Raw genomic sequence first — 12,916 nt, 5'->3', positions numbered from 1 at the left:
AGGCGCTATATGGAAGCTTTGATCGCACTCATTCCACAATACAATCTCGTCAAGGAGCATAAACCATCACGCGGTACTCTGGTCATCCTCGCAGTAGCTTTTGGATAACCATAGAACAAACAATGTCACTGCATCTCGCACTTTCAGATGCGCTTCTGCGGCTGTCTGGAACGCTATTCCGATATTAGGAAGCCACTGGAGCTATGTACTTTTAAATATATATTTAAAACAAATTCATTTAGAACTACTTTTTTGGTTTTAGTTTGTTGTTCCTCCCCTGCACCTCCCATTAGCACGGGTGTTTATACGTACGATGCGAAAGAAGTCAAAGAAACGTACATTCTCTATCGTTCCATACGAAGCTCCAGGTATTCAAGGCCACATTTATGCCCTCCTCTATGCTTGCAAAACTTGGACTCCTCTGAAGGAACATCTTCCCCAATTTGAAACATACAGGCTGGCCTGTCTACGATCCATCCTGGGTTTAACAATATTGGATTACAGTGTGGGAGCTCGCATCTCCTTTAAAGATCCTGGACATCAGTGAGCTCCAGCAGACGAAGCTGCGTTGGCTGAGTCCTGTAGCCCGCATTCTCAGCCACCGCATGCCCAAGCAGCTTCGGTTTGGGCAAACAGAGGGGGCTAAATAGGTGCAGCAGGAGTTAGAGAGGAGCTGGACAGATGTGGCTATGCGCAGCGTTAACTGAGTACTTGGTGGACTGGGTAAACATCATCACTGAGAAGGGAATTCAAGCAAGAAGAGAGCCGGATGTGTGGCGCCGTACCGGTCTTAACACGTACTCATCTGCAGCACTGACATCAACAGTCTGCCGTGTTATAGCTTCACGTCCTTATATGTATGTTTCGCTGTTCACTTAACGATAATAATAATAACGATATTTGGAGCAAACAGCAGCCTTTAGAGTCAATGCAAACGTTATTGAGTGTTGGTGCAGAAGGAAATAAGTTAGACATGGGTGTGTATGAGCCCTTGATTTGTTTTATGCAGACAGTGAAATGGTGCTAAGGGAGATTGTTGCATGGAGTAGATGTTGGTGAACAATACATGAATTACCTGAGAAAACTCTTTGGTTATTTCGGTAAAGTTACGTAGAAAGAAAATAAATTGAATTATAGAGTACGACGTTTCGATTGCAACACAAGCAACCGTCATCAGGTACAACTAAATTTGAGAGAGAGACAAAACACAGACACGGAGACACACAGACAGACACACAAGCAGAGAGAGACAACACAGACACACAAAGAGAGACATACAACATAGACACACAGAGACCCAATGCCTCTGTGTCGAGGCCTTAAATAGAGAGAGAGGGGGTGGGGGACAGAGAGAGAGGTGGGTCTGCTGGGGCAGCTGCTGGAGCAGATAAATTAGCATGTCAATTAATCCACCCCGAAGCTACTGAGGGAAAGAAGATCGAATGGCCCTATGAGAGCCTGCTAAATTTGAGAGAGATACATAGTTTGAGAAAACAAAATTTAGCAAATATTTTGGAAATGTAATGTAATGCAACACAGAGAGTCAGCTAACACACAGTTAACGCTTAGCCTGGTTGATTATTATCTCCAATGATTGCTAAATTTGAAGTTAATTGTGAAATTTGACTAGAGACACAGAGAGAGAGAGAAAAAACAAACTTAAATCCTCCCCGTAGAGGTGGTTCAAACTTGATTTGAAGCTTTCATGACTGCAGGAATTACTAAAAAAAGTGGAAGAACTGTACAAATGGTGAGATAAGGGGGCTAATAGAAAATTATTATACTAAAAATAAGAATATTGAGCTAAAATAGAAAGGAAACTACCATAACATCCATTATTAAAAGCACATCATCACTAACATCAATACAACCACATCATCACTGCAATCACTACAACCACATCATCCCAAACGTCATTATCATTACATCCTGTCTATCATCTTTACCATCACCAGCATTACTAAGTAGCAGTGACGTCACCACGGTGCTTGTGCCAGGCTATGCACATTTTAAGGCCACGTGAAGTGTCGATCGCTCGCTGACAGGAGGTCACGGGACAGATCCATTAGCCATGGGTTGGCTGACTGAGATGACTGGCAGATGCATAATTTGTGCCCCCGACTGTGCCAACTTGCTGTGCTTTGGCCGCCCGGCCCTCTGCTCATTTTTGTGAGCATCGCTCCTCTGCTGTCAGCTGAATGTGTCTAACCGGTGAAGATGTTCCATTAGGGGGTCCACGTTTTGCAAGCATAGAGAAGAGAGTGCATGATTGTGGAGCCACAGGCATTAAAGTCACCCAACAAGATGACTCTATCCCGAGGGACCAGCTTACCTAGCACCTGTGACAGGAGGTCATAGAAGGCATCTGACTCTTCGACCGAAGCTGCATTCCTTTACTGATGTCCATCTTCGGTGGGGGTGTTGGCCACTACCACTATTTCTCACTTACAATTAATGGTTAGACAAGCCCAAAGTAGCCTGGGATTCATATTCTTAGGTTTTTTCGGTTAAGTCACGTAAGTAAGAGATGAAGACCGTCTGATGAAGACCGCTTGTGTTGCGATCGAAACGTCGTGATTTTTATTTTTATTTTATTTTTATTTTGATGTTTTACTTACGTGACTTAACCGAAAAAACCTAAGAATATGAATCTCTGCAGTCACGAAAGCTTCAAATCTAGAATTAGCCTGGGATTTACAGTTTCCCACACCTCACATTTCCACGCCCCTTCATTCTGTTGTTCAAAATAAGATCCACTCTGTGTTTTCTGGCAGTCTCCTGCGCCGACTAGAGCAATGTCCACCCCTCATAGTGACTGGAGCCTGAACCAGTTCACCGGGCCTCCTGAATACTATAGAGATCCAAGATGTACGGGTTCAGCTCCTGACAGAGGAGAAATAGCCTTTACTCTGGATTGTGTTCGAACATTCCACGTAGCCACTCATAGTGGCTTTTTGCCATTTATGGAGAAACCCCGAGGGTATGGGTTCAGTCTCCTGGCTACGCCAAGTGGTATATAGCCACAGAGGCATAGCTAGGGGGGGCAGGGGGGTACATATGTCCCCAGGCGCCAAGGTAAAGGGGCGCCAAAATGAGGCTTACAACGTTACATTATAACTTATTGTGGCGGGCGCGGCAGCCTGAAACTACTGCACAAATCTACACCTCAACCTAAAAGTTTATATATACCGCCACACACAGCCTACATGTCATGTAATTACATTTTGGTACGCGCACCTATTAAGAACTTACATGGAAGAACGTCCCAAACAACAGACAGGCGCAGTCTTTCAGCCTTAGTCACTGGCCTGTTTTTTTGGTGGTGGAAACTACGACGCGTTATGAAGAGCGTATTTTATCGACTTCAACAGGAGATGTCAACACGGTTTTAACGACTAAAAGACTTGAACACAAAATTTGGATTTCTGCTGGACGTCAAAACTCTTCTATCCGACACAGATGTCGATGCAATTCGTCGAAATTGCACAGATTTTGGAAATTTCTATGACACCGACATCAATGGCAACGAACTTTTCACAGAAATTGGAGATTGCAAAATGCTGCTCAGTAACCGGAATGAAGTTCTACCAGAAACTCCTTTGGATCTTCTTGGTTTTATTGTGTTTTATGGAGACAACATATTTCCGAATTTGCGAATTTCACTGCAAATTTTATTAACAATAGCAGTTTCAATTGCAAGCTGTGAGCGGTCGTTCAGAAAATTGAAACTTATTTTGTCGTATTTGCGTGCTGAAAGAGAAACATTGGAAAAAAACAGATTTTGATTACGTGATTGACCAGTTTGCGACAGTGAAATCAAGAAAAAATAATTATTTGTAGACTATGTCAACCAGTCTACGACAGTGACTGAGTGAGCCATGTAATATAATTTCTATAAATTTGCTTCTTTAAATACAATGTTTAATTAAAATTTAAATTGTTATTCCTTATTCGATGTAAGAGTAAAATGTGATTAAACGGGGGGGGGCGCCAATTTTATAGTTCGTCCCCGGGCGCAAAACATCCAAGCTACGCCTCTGTATAGCCACGTGTTTTAGTGGTAATTGAATTGAAGGTGGAGGGGTTGCCAGCCCCTCACACCCGTCCAGAGTCCCCGTTTGCCACTGTGGTGGCTACGAGCGCCATGAGGGGTAGAGCCGATAGAAAACGGCCCTCCCCCTATGGCATTACTCACAGCGAGGACAGCGTTACCATCCAGCACCATAGAGGAGGTAGGGGTTATTTTTTTTCAGCACTACCATCCCATTATCACTAGCATCTCAACCATCTCTACCATCACTAGCATAACTATCATCACACCATCACATAATCACTACAATCACTTCCATCACACTATCAACACATTCACATCATCAACACTATCACTACCATCACTAGCATTCTACCATTGCTATCACACCACAGCGTTCACGTCTTCCATCACACCATCGCTACCTTTGGTAGGATTACTATCATCACTAGCGTCCCACCATCACTACCATCGCCAATCACTACACTCACTTCAAACACTGCCATTGCTACCATCACATGGCCACTTCTATCACAGCATCACTGCCATCACACCATCACTGAGCCTCTTCGATCACGAGCAACATGACCATAACTGGCATTATTACTATCACTACCATCATTTGCACGATAACTGCTGTCACTAACATCACCTGCATGACTACAACCATTACTGTCACGAAATTGCATTGCTTTAGTTGCATGCATTGCAACTCGGTTACCTCCCGCACGACTCAAGCTGCCTGCACCACGGCCAGGGCCGCCTATATCGCGACTCAGTCACCCAGCACTGTGGCTTGGCTGTCTTGACCTTAGCTCAGGCACCCACATTATGGCTTGACCGCCTTCATCACGGCTCAGGCATCCGCACTGTTGCTCGGTCATCAGTCTCTGGTCTCTGACACTATTGCTAATAATTAATCATTGTGTTTGGATGTCCAACCTAGTTCCTGGTTCACCTAACTGGTCAGATGTGCCCTTTAAAATATTCTCTCCCTGACCACTTACTCAATGAGTGTGTCACTTACTAAAATGTCATTGTCCTCTTTCTAAACGAAATCTCACACCATCCGAGATCGACTATTTTGAGCTAAACGAGGCAGCCCCTTAAGGATTCATACTCTTAGTTCTTTCGGTAAAGTCACGTAGGTAAAAAATGAAATTAAAATTAATAAAAACAATAAAATCTTGATGCAGCTAATCTGGCTGTGACGGTCCCACCTGATGACGGAGACTTGTGTTGTCTCCGAAACGTCGTGATTTTATTGTTTTTATTTTTATTAATTTTAATTTATTTTTTTACCTACGTGACTTTACTGAAAGAACTAAGAGTATGAGCTCCTTGAGGGTATATCTTTTCTGACATGCTACGTCCCACTGGTCATGGCGGTGGTCACAATGTTCAGACATTGTGAATAAATCACTGACACTCCCAGATTTCAGAACTTTTGAGTGCCTTGCCATGGAGGTGCTGACTTCTACTCCATTTGTCAATATCCTTTTGTACCATCCACCAAAGATGAACGGAATATTTTCGAATCACTCTTCTGCTATTTTTATTAATCACACAACACTGACTAATCCTGAGCGATGTTAATGTACATGTTAGTATCCAGAATTTTCCACTCACTATGCTTGTCTTAGACTGTTTCAGTCTGAACTAACAAGTTTATTTTCCAACACACTGTCATTATCACATTCTCGATTGATTTATATTGCATAATATATTTTGGACAATTTTACAATAAGATTCGACGTGTAATATCCACTTTTAACTGATACTACCATGCATCAGATATCTTACCAGAACCTTGAGGCTATAAATCCCCATAAAGTGGTATTACAAATGTCAATTGCATTGCCAATTGTATTATTTCGAAGATTCGGTGTAATTTACGATTCCACTCCATCGAATATTCTGGATTCATTGGCAAAACTCAAACTCCACAATGCATCCTTTTGTCACCCCTCCCCTGGGTTCAATTATGAATTGCGGTTGATGACGTCTTATGTTTATAAGCCTCAGTGCTTCTGGAGGAGCCCAAAGCATTCAGTGCATATTCAGGCCTTTCAACCATCAGCGACTGGCTACAGATAGTCATTGCGAACTGCCAAAATGTGATTTTATTGCTTGCATATTGAGGCTGGTACAAACAACCCCAGAAATGTCTTTGTTACCCTAGATCACTTGTTTAAGCCTCCCTATAAGACCACCACACAATGAACAGTGTCCCACCTTCTTTTTTTGTTTTTGTTTAAGGAAATTGACATTAGGTCTCACCTCCAGCGTCATTCATCATGCCACCAGCTCCCTCAATGGGATTTACTGAAACCTCCGCAATGTCGGCGGCCTTGATCTCCAAGCTCTTTGCAGCCCTGTTAGACGAAGCTACTGCGTAAATTTGTCCCGATTATCTGCCCCTTTGTTACAATTTTTTAATCCTCTTTCTTAAGTGTGGCCTTGTACCACTGCCTTCCAAATCATGGTCATGACCCCCTTGCTTATAAAAAAAACAAATCTCGACCAGAACAGTTCCGTTATCTACAAGCCAATCTCCAACCTTCCATTTCTATCTAAAATCCATGAGTGGGTGATAGCATTGCAACTACAAAATCACCCACCTCTAAATTAGCCCCATGAAGTCCCTACAATATGGTTTCAGGACGATGCACAGCAAATGGGATTGGGGCTCCAATGGCACAGGTCCTACTTACATAATCAGCAAAAATTTGTAACTCTGGGAAATTCTAATTCTGACTGTAGGACTGTCTGCTGGTGCCCCTCAAGGTTATGTTCTAGGACCCTTTTCTATTTCTACATAAATCCACTGCTAACATTTTCCACCGATTCGTTATGATCTACCATGTGTATGCCAATAACATACAAATGTATTTACACAGCAATTCTGACCTCTTATTTGCGACCTTTGTTTTCATCACTTATTTGGCTGACGTTAAATGCTGGTTGCAGCATAATTTACTTCAACCTAACAGCAACATGACGAAGGTAATGTTTGTCTTCTCCCCCGCATACACTGCATAGGGTCAGCCTGTTAAACCTGTTAACAAATATACGTTTTTTTTATTATGATTTACACGGTTTTATTTAACTCACTCTGTCTGTTGTTGTTGTATCCTCAAATCTTGTAACTCAATTATTACCCACTTTCCAATGTGGTATTGACTGCAAACTTGGTATACTTATGTCATACTGATGACAATACTATATTCTATCATAAAAAAACATTTAAAGCATTATTTTTACACTTATGTCTCGGCTTGTCTCTCATTGTCAACGGTTAACTGACGTTGGCTGTAAATAACCACGGTCCCTTACGCCATGGCAAGCTTCGGGGCCACTTCCTGGAGTCCTGCACTGCTTTTATAACGACAGTACATTCATGTTTACGATGTGACGATACATCTAATGCCGAATGGCTAAACACGCTTTTAGGTAATGTACAAAAAAGTTTAAAATCATTTTATTTTTTTATATATGTGTAATATCTTCAATAATGGCGGGAGACGAGTTGACGGGGCAGCACTCTTTATTCACAATGGTTGCACACGTAACAGTCCCAACCGAGATAACACCTATGTCACACGTGCCTGACTCGGCCACGGACTCCGTCTTCCCCGTGGGGTACGCGCACCTAACTCTGCCTCGACTCAGGCTCTCCGGCTACGCTCTCCCCACGGGGAGCTATCAGAACCCTACGCGCACTCGGCTCGGGCTGCACTCAGTCTCTCCCGTAGGGTACGCGTGCCTATCTCTGCCTTGACTCAGGCTCTCCAGCTACGCTCTCCCCACGGGGAGCTATCAGACCCCTCTTGGCAGACTACGGGTCTCGACCACTGGGCTACACAGCCCGAGCCCTTACAAGGGCGTCGGATCGTGAATCCCAAGGCGTCGCCTCTGAGCCTCTCAGAACCCCGGCCCTTACAAGGGCAGCGGGGCTAGGGGTCCCAGGGCCTATCTCTTCCTCCATCTTCTGTCTTCACCGGTTACCAACTCCTCGAGTGCCCGCGCGCATCGCCTTACATAGCCCTCCGCTCCCGAGGGGGCGGAGCCTATGCGGACCGCGATGTGAGCACCCACTCGATGTAACCAATCACCACGCGCTGCCTCACGATCCCTCCTGCCAGCGCGTATCACCACTACATATGCTCTGATTTGCCTACGGTGTAATTGTCGATGCTCAACTCACGTTGCCTGTAATTCACCACTCTCTGTTACGTAATGGAAAGTCTTATTTTCAGCATTTCTACACACGTATTTGATATCATACATTTTCGACATTCAATAATGCCTTTCACTTTCATTTATCATTTACTGTCCTTAATGATCCACGTCCAATCATTTCATAACATTATGTAACATTTTTTGCACATATACTAAAAAACCCTGATAAATCGCTAGCACACCATTACACACTAATGATGACTTTCTCTTCTTTGTTCACACACTGTTTATTTCTTTACTGCACATTTTATTTATGAGGGCATGGGTACTGTAGTTGCACTGTACTGCTGGCATATGCACATGCATCTTTTAGTTTTTGTTATACAATGTATATGCACGGTATCATTGTGTTGCTCACGGGAAAGAAGCCCTGCAACACTGCTGCCCTAGAAGAATGGCACGAATGAGAAAGTACGACCCCGATCAAGAGAAAAATTTGCCTTCATCAAAGTGCTTTAATACTTATAAATGTTTTAACTTTTGTACATAATTCAATCAAATATAATTTGGTAATAATATTTGATGCCACTAAAAAGTACTAAATAAAATATATTTTTAAAAAAAGCTTTTTTTTAAACACGCTTTTATGCAATGTACTAAAAAGTTTAAAATGAATATTTTCTGTTCAAGTACTTTGCATTATATATGTTTCATATACTCTTGTTGTAACTGACTAAATAAAAGCGTGGGGCGCTCATATTAACGCCTTTAAAACTTTCGGTAACAATTACAACATATGAGCAGTTTCTTCCCATTGTCAATCCACACATATTTACTAAACAAACCGCCTTGTAATTAGAACATATTAACAACATATGCGCAGTTACTTTACATTGTCAATTCAGACATATTAACAAATATATACGGCTTAAAAACTTAACGATTCAATTACAACCTATTAACATGTGACCAGTTACTTTCCATTGTCAATGCACATATTCACACAAAAATAACGGCTTTAAAACAACATTTATTACAACATATTAACATATTACAAGTTACCTTCCATTGCCAATGCAGACATTCACAAAAAGAAACGGCCTAAACACATCACGTCTAAATTACAACATATTTAATACATATGACTAGTTACTTTACATTGCCAATCCTGACATATTAGCAAACACAAACGCCATACAAACTTACAGTTAGAATTACAACATATTAACTACATATGGACAGTTACTTGACATTGCCAATTCAGACATATGAACAAAAATAAACGGCATAAAAACTAAACGATTACATTTGAACATATTACCAACATATGACCAGTTACTTTCTATTGCCAATGCAGACGTAATCACTAAAATGAACGCCATAAACACTTAACGTTTACATTTGGACATATTACCAAAATATGAGCAGTTACTTTCTATTGCCAGTGCAGACATTCACTAACATAAAGGGCTTAAAAACGTTACCTTTACATTATAACATATACAAACAACATTTGAGCAGTTACTTTCTATTGTAAATGCACACATATTTTACAAAAATAAACGGCATCAAAACTTTACGTTTCAATGACAACATATTAAGAACATATGAGCAGTTACTTTCCATTGTCAATGCAGACATATTCACAAACATAAACGGCTTAAAACTTACACGTTTACATTACAACATATGACCAACATATCACCAGTTACTTGCGTTTGTCAATCGAGACATTCACAAACATCAACGCATGAAAAACTCTACGTTACAATAATAAGATATTCACTACATATGAACATCTTCTTGGTTCTTTCGGTAAAGTCACGTAGAAGGGAAGTAATAAAATAATAAAAATAAAACATAATAAAATAATTCTCACGACGTTTCGGCCACAACGCAAGCAGCTGTCCTCAGGTGAAAACCTGGTCTGTCGGGGAGACAGCGTCTGAATGAAACAGCACACGAGCTTGGAGCATATATATAAGCTGGGTTGGAAGGGGGGGAAAGGGCGCTTCGAAAAAAGAATTTGCATATCAAGAGGAATTTAGCATATTTATGGGAAATGCAGGAATGTGATTAGTACTACTGTAGAGGTGTAATTGCGCATGTCTACGAATGTTGAGGTGTGATTATGCATGGCCACGGATGGCCAACAAACACAAGGGGCGGGGTTACGGCCGTACACAAGGGTGGCGCTCGCACCGACGTCCGCATGTGTATCCCCCACGGGCCCCCCCCCTTGGGGGCAAGTCCTATAAAAGGTGATGAGCCGAAAGGCTCGGGAGTGGGGACTCAGCTATAACCAGAGAAGACGGAAGACCAGCTAGTGTAGGCCCCAGAGCTCCCCTGGCTCGCTGTCCTTATAAGGGCCGACCAGGGCAAGCCGGTGGCGTGGCCCCGAGAGCCCAGACGAAGCTGGTCTGGTGACTCAGGGAGCCGGGATCCCAGCTTAACCAAGCTGGGACAGATAGCCTCCCCTAGTCCCGTAGTGGAGGAAGTGGTATAGGTTAGAGGGGTTAGCTGTCGAGAAATCCCTGTAGCCCAGTGACCTGTAAATAACTGTGTTGGTGTAATAAATAAGTGTGCCTCCGATCCTGTCGTCAAGCCTCCATATACTTACTACATCTGGTGTCAGAAGTAAAACGTCCAAACGATGGACACACGAGGGACGACACGTACCAAGGAGTCGGAGATGGAAGACGCCGCGGCCGATTCTACACCAGAGATAGCCGGGGTCGGATCGGAGCAGCCGGGGCCAAGTACGCCCGTGCCGCTACGACAAGAGGGGGGGGATGCGTCGGCTGAAGGACTCCGGCTGGCCCACTCCCGCCTGGCGGAACTGCTCTACGCCGCCGCCGCTGCGTTGGAGGAGATCACGCGGCTGGGGGCTGGAGGGGCAGCGCGGGTCGACGACAGCAGCCGGCGCGCGGCAACGTTTCCCGCCACCCCGACGCGGCTGGCGGTTAAATTTCCCGCCATCTCTACAGTGCGAGCGGACGGCGGGGCCGGCCCGCGTCACGTGACTGCTGAGCGCCAAGCACAGGCCGTGACATCATCTACACCGGCCGGCGCGTCAACATCGGAGCGACCGGCGATGCCATGTGCACAGCCCGCCCACACTGTATCATCGGCGGGGAGCGACGGAGAGCGATCTACAGCCACGGACGTCGCCTTGCAGCAGCGTCTGCCACCTCTGAAAGAATTCGTAGGCGCAGACGGAGACTGGGGCGGCTTCAAGAGACGGTTCATCGCTCATCAGGAGATGGCGAACTGGACGGACGCCGAGGCTCTACGCGCGCTGCCAGCGATGCTGGACAACGACGCCCTGGCTACCCTCACCTCGGCGCCGAGGGAAAAGCGCGCCACCCTACACCTGGCGTTGCAGCTGCTGTCAGCCGTCTATGGGCCGCCTTCGGACTGCAGGCAGCTTTTCCACGATCGGCGTCGGGGCACCAACGAATCACCTCTGGCCTTCCGGACTGCTCTCCTGGCTCTAGCGAAGGCTGCTTTCCCAAGGATGGACGAGGAAGGAGTGGATGCCATGGTGGCTGAGAAGCTGCTGCTACTCGCTGATGAGCTGGACGTCAACGTCCTGGCTCAAGACGACTCAGAGATGTCGTCCCTGCTGGTCGCGCGCCACATCCACGGGGGCTTGCGGTCCCTTCGTCGAAAGGCGGCAAAGGGGGCGGCCAGCCATGCCATGGCGGCTACCGCCCTCCCATCGGAGGAGGTCTGCGGGGTGGAGCGGCGAGGGGAATGGAGAGCGGCAGTACCACAGGCTCGGAATGGACCGAGCCGCCAGGAGCAGCCCAGGACATCGGGGGCGCTCACACGCTGCTACAACTGTGGCCTGCAAGGCCACGTTGCGTCAGGATGCCGGGCTCCCCGTCAGCGCGGGGCGACACCTCGTCAGGACGCCACGCCGTCTCCTCCCAAGCTCCAGCAGAGAAATACGGCGAGTCGCGGCACCTCACACGTTTGGCCCACGCACACATCCGACACACACTCACGCGCCCAACTAAACAGGGCTCCAAATTCCCCATCCGTCGCGCGCGATCGTTCGGTAATGCGGCGGGCGCTCCAACCGGGTCAGTGGTCGGAGCTCGCCCATCGTGTCGTTGCTGCGTCGGCGGGATCATCGGTCGTGGTCGGTCACATTGATGGGGTAGAGGTGCGGATTTTAATTGACACAGGGGCATCGGCGACCATTATATCTGATTTAATTTATAACATCCTTCCCGTTCAAAGTCGTCCCTTGCTCCCTGTTGACGTGCCGTGCTATGCCGCTAACGGGGGCTCTCTGGGCATTATTGGCCAAATCCGCGCCACTATCTGCATTGGGGACATTAAATTATCCGGGCCTGTTTTGGTTTCCTCCTCACTCGCGGTTCCGTGCCTGTTGGGGACGGATTTTCTGGCCAAAATGCCCATCCGCATCCTTATTGACCAAGGGTGCATTGAGCTCCCATCGGGCCGACGCGTTACATTTCTGTCTTCCCCCACCACGGAGCGTCGGGCGTTTGCCACCGTGCAGGCGCTCGTCACAAAAACTGTGCGCGTGCCTCCGGGGGCTCAGATGCTCGTCCCTCTTAGATTGCGTCGGCCGTTTAATGAAGGGGTTGCGGATCGGGGGGTCTTGTTGGGACCATCTCGGGCCGGGGTAAATGGACCAGATTTGCTCGCGGCTCAGACCATGGTGAGAGG

The sequence above is a fragment of the Lethenteron reissneri genome, unplaced genomic scaffold (genome assembly GCF_015708825.2).
Source record: "Lethenteron reissneri isolate LAM-NWPU_2019-01 unplaced genomic scaffold, ASM1570882v1 scaffold_1864, whole genome shotgun sequence".
NCBI lineage: Eukaryota > Metazoa > Chordata > Hyperoartia > Petromyzontiformes > Petromyzontidae > Lethenteron > Lethenteron reissneri.
The sequence above is the reverse complement of the archived record's forward strand: the minus strand, read 5'-3'. Positions refer to the sequence as shown.